The sequence below is a fragment of the Microtus ochrogaster genome, chromosome 21, assembly GCF_000317375.1.
Source record: "Microtus ochrogaster isolate Prairie Vole_2 chromosome 21, MicOch1.0, whole genome shotgun sequence".
NCBI classification, from domain to species: Eukaryota; Metazoa; Chordata; class Mammalia; order Rodentia; family Cricetidae; genus Microtus; species Microtus ochrogaster.
The window spans coordinates 36566463-36571960 of NC_022022.1; positions in this window are offsets into that span (position 1 = coordinate 36566463).

Below are 5498 nucleotides of genomic sequence, written 5' to 3' on the forward strand. Positions count from 1 at the left end.
TATGCAACAAATGTCACTTCAATTGATAAAGATCAGAAACCTAAAAGTCTACAAAGGTGTGTGATGTGATTGTTGAAATCGTGTTTATCTTCCTATAAGATTGGGCACCAAGGATGTGATTAGCCTCTCTACCACAGTAGAAGTAGCAACAGCACTGCTCAGAACAAAGTCTTTTTCTAGATGATCTTCAAGAAGTAAATGGACACTGTACACATTCTTTTTTTAAAAAAAACTTTATTTTTATTGTTTCATGTGCCTCAGTGTTTTGCCTGGATGTATGTCCATGTGAGGGTGTCAGATTTTGGAGCTAGATATTTGGTTTATTTGTTTGTTTTCAAGACAGGGTTTCTCTGTGTAACAGCCCTAGCTGCCCTGGAACAAGTTCTTGCAGACCAGGCTGGCCTCAAACTCACAGAGATACACCTGTCTCTGCCTCCCAAGTGCTGAGATTAAAGGCCTTGTGCCACCACCACCCGGCCTGGAGTTAGATATCTGTTAGCTGCCATGTAGGTGCTGGAATTTGAAGCAGGGTTCTCTGGAAGAGCAGTAAGTGCTGTTTAACCTCTGAGCCATTTCTCCAGCCCCATACAGAGAACATTCTTAAACGGTAACACGTAATTAGGAACCCAGTGGTCCAGGGATGTGATGGGTCTAAAGGACAGGGATAGCCTCATTTCCTACAATCAAAGTTCTCCATTCCATCAAAACACTCAACCTTTAAGCAATGGAATTATTTGTGAACACTGGTGATGGATAACCCTATGAACACACTCCATTATAAATCAAGACACCTGCATGGAGATCAGAGTCCCCATGTATAATATCCTCAGGAAGAGGGGAGAAATCATCAGCATGACAAGGAGCTGGATTATAGGTCCATGGGCTGAAGAAGGAAATGTTCCAGTTTATGTGGATGGAAACTGTAGCAGGACATTTCCAAACCTAAGATTCGACACTGATCGTATAGTAACACGATGACAACTACACATAATTAATAGCATATGCACTTATGTATAAAGTACACATAAGTATATATTATGTGTCCTTCATGTGTAACTTAAAATGCACTTTAAACGATGATGGGTAATCTATAAATATCAAAGGAATTTTAATGATTTAGCTTTATAAACTTATGCTACTCTTTTTATTATTATTAACAGCTATACTTGAAATCCTGTTGATATTACCCAAGCATAATAAAGATTCTTTTCCACATTTTGACCAGATCTTAGTGTAATAGAGTATAGATAAACTATTCCAACTTCCAAAAATGCAAGGTAATAGTATTAACTGTCACACTCTTCTAGGATAACAGAGGTCACTTGAATTACAAGCTCTCAAGAAATTAGATTTAGAGTTTTTTTTTAAAAAAAATCTAAAAACTACTTCTCCAGATTCAGAAGGCTTTCTCTTACAGTGCGTGTAAACAAGAAGAAAGAAAAATTCTACAGAATTTCTTTTGAAAATACAAGAGGAAGCATTTCTTCATTAATTCTACAATTAATGGTCTTGATAGCAAAAATCAGTCAAAAAAAAAAAGAACAAATCAGAGAAATCACAGACAAACATCCTTCATAAACTTAGATGCAAAACTCCGCAACAAAATATTATCCAACAAGATTCAGGAACGTACCAAAATACATACCGGAGGCCCTGCCACAGTACAGGAAAACACAGAAAAGAGGAGAGCCTAAAAGAAATGACAGACACCTTCTCCCACATTTTATTACAGAGGTCGTCCCAGTTTAGGTTGGAGACCATCTCTCTGGGAAGTTAGATAAGCTCATGCAGACAACCACATTTGCCTAAACTAGAGGGATTATTTTTTTGAGAACTCTTGGCTGAACACCAACAAGGCACTCTGCAGAGAACGGGGAAGTAGGTTCGGTAGTTAAGGGCACTGGCTGTTCTTCCAGAAGACCTAGGTTTGATTCCCAGCACCCATGTGGTGAATGCTGTGAATGTTGTACACTGTGAAGATTTGCTACTCAGATTGGTTTAATGAAAAACTGACTTGCCGGTAGCTAAGACAGCAAGTATAGGTGGGAGAGTCAGACACAGAGAAGGCTGGGAAGAAAGAGGGGAGGAGTCAGAGTTAGTGGAGACCCAGATGGGGAAGAAACAATATGAAGTTCATAATGAGGTAAACAAGCCTCAGGGCAGCACATAAATGAATAGAAATGGGTCCATTTAAAATGTAGCTAGCTAGCAACCTAAAATGATAGCTAGCAACGAGCCTGGGCTATTGAACAATCATTTATAGTTAATTTTAAGACTGTGCATTTCTTTGGGAGCGAGCAGTAGGGACAGGAAAACTCCGCCAACAGTGATGGCTTACAACCATCCCTCACTCCAGTTCCAGAGAATCTGGTGCTTTTTTCAGACCTCAGTGGGCACCAGGCGTGTACATGATGTACATACATACATGCAAACAAAACACTACTACACATAAAATTAATTAGCTAATTAATAATTTAAAAGAATTGGGGAGTAGCTAACAGTGTAAGCATGAATAAAGATATTAAACAAATATTCTTAGAGAACTAAATGTTCTAGAAAGAGGAGGCTCTTTCTGATTCAGAAATGAACCACCTGATCATATGTTATCATATCTCTGTAGCATGTCTTAAATATATTCTCTGACTGGGTGAGAAGTAGAGAAAAAGAATAAAAAAAAATATCCAAACTAGGAGGCAAGAGATCGGAAGTGTGAAAACCTGCCAAATTCATCCAAAAACACCCTTAGTGATGTGTCTTGCACTCAACAGCATTGCCTGATTCAAAGCGCCAGATGTGTGAAATTCAACAGCAAAGTCCGCCATCTACTGGCTGTCACTTTCATTACTATCTGTGAGTGTTATTGTGCCTGTTTCTCCTCCACCCAGCAGGCTGGGTCACCATAGCATCATCAGAACCTGAAAGGGTTCCTGGAACATAATAAATGCTACATCAGCATCAGAGAGTAGTGTTACATCATCCTGACTTGGTTTCTGATGCTTCTCCCTTAAAGTTTACCACTGGATAAGAACATATCACAAGAGGATTCCAGGAGTTTGATGCATGTTTATATTCTTGTTCCTGCTTTACTTTACACAAAGCCTTTCATCACCATTAAGAATGTGGAGAACCTAAGTTGTCTTAAGTCAACCTACCTTGAGGCCCCAGTGTGCAGAGAGCATGAAACAGTGCCTTTGAACAGGCAGGAAGGCCAGAAGGACTTCGCACAGCATGACAGAGAGGAGGCAAGATGGAAACCTTCGCAGACAATCTCCAGGGCTGAGAACCTACAGCCCATTAGAGAGCAGCATCCCTTGAAAGCTTGCATGCACTTTAATGGATGTAGACTAGGCATTCCAGGCGCACAGTCCCAGAGAGAAGATAACCAGTTCCCACCAGTTTCCCACTCAGTGGATGCTTGCCTGTGTTCACACTTTCTGATGCTTGGCTAGAAGCTGTGCAGTGAATCCATGTCTGGAAGGCTATGTCGAGCTTTCCCCAAGGACAGTTTTAATTATTATAGCTTGCATATATACCCCGTGTTTTTAATCACTTTCCTACCATACTGCTATGTAAAGTCAAAATTCATTTTCCCTTTTCAAACAACACTTCAAAGGTGATTGATTAATTTAAATGGCAAATGCTAACAAACTGCACTCAAACCAGAGAAAATATAGGTGGATAGAGATAGAAAGATTGAGTTATCCTCAAAATATACGTGGATGGAGATGGGAAAATTCAGTTACCCTTAGCCACCTTTCTGTGATAAATGAACAATTTCTGTTAAGGTTTTTGAAGTATTTAAACTAATGCCAATCTCACTGTTATTGCCTAGATGGGAAGTGATGATTACAAGCTAAGCATTGTATTGCATGCCCATATACCCTGGCCCTCAGGAGGCTGACGAGGAAGGGTTCCTGAGGGTTTGGGAGCAACTGGGGCTAAACAATGAAACCAGACTGGGTTGTGTGGTGAGATCCTGTCTCAAAAACAAAACAACAAAAACCTTTGTAGATTCCATGTTGTCTCCAAGAGGGCTGCAAAATTACATTCAAACTAGCAAGGAAACCACAAATCAAAGAAAGACAAAAAGCAGCATTTTATCATGTGGCCGGTCTAATCATATCAGAAACTCGGAACACAGCGTTCATACCACATACCATGTGTCTTGAAATTACAAGCAAGCAGCTTACTGTAATGGTTGTATATGAAAAACAGAGTAAAGGAAAGCAACTGAACAGCCACTTAACCTTAAAAACCTTCAGAACAAACCCTGATGTTTCCCAATCTAATCACAGCAATGTCAATGGAACATCAACTGCAGATAAAGCAGATAAAACTGAGCACCGAACTGGTAGACAGTTTTAGGTCCAAAGGGAAATACTATAAGAACCCCCAAAATGGGCAGACTCACTGATTTGGTCCAAAATGAAGTGTCTTAGCTCAGCTCAAGCTAGACTGTGGGATTGCCGGTAGAGAGACAAAAGCTCACTCTGTCTAAGAGCAAGAGCCACTCGCCAGCAAGATGTATATAGCGCATACCAAACCCACAGGGCCGTCAAGTTCCCCCCGCCACCCTAATCTTCCAGGTCGTTCCAATTCACAGGGTACACAAACACACACTCACACACACAGAGAGAGAGAGAGAGAGAGAGAGAGAGAGAGAGAGAGAGAGAGAGAGAAGGTATGCATTAATAAAACTGTAAAATTACCAAGGATTCACTTCTTGACCTTTTGGCTAAGATCAAGAAGAAAAACACAAGGCTTTCTTCCTTTCTTCCTCCAGTGCATATTATGGCAATCTTTCTGACTCATGCAAAAGGACCCAGTTAAAGGTGTGATGCTTCTTTCTCTCTCTTGGCTAATGAATATGACCTTGTGGGACAGGTTGTTTCTAGGAGTTGATTTTTCCCCTGGGTTTTAGTCATGAATGATAGAGGTAATCATTTTTGCGTCAGTTCTGGTTATTGCCCTGGGTGGGTGCTGCACGCCGATTGTTTCCACAAAAGCTTCGTCTAGAATAATTCTAAGAAATCACCTATTGCTGAAAGGAGACCAAGGATAGGGTGACCTAGATCGTAGTTTAGTGCATTGCAAATAGATGAAGTGATTCTTTCAAAAAGGGACGCAGTACTGTCCTGAACATTTTGTCATTCTTTTCTTGCTGAAGGGTACAGGTACAGTTCTCATTATTTTAAAGACTTTTTGAGTTCCCTGAGAAGGGACCAAAATATTGTTCATGTGGATTCCTTTTGTCAAATTATAGAATTTGTTTTTAGAATTTGTCATATGCCTTTGTAGTGAACATAAATATTCACAAAATTTTGGTTCCTTCTCCACAGAGAGTCGAACTCTGATATCACGATTATATTATTTTCTAAACCAGATTGAGAAAGCAAATGAAAATTAAAAGGAATGACTGATGGTCAGGAAAAAAAATAATTTGTCATAGTTTGGTTTTTTATTCATTTAATTACTTTGTTTTACATACCAACCCCAAT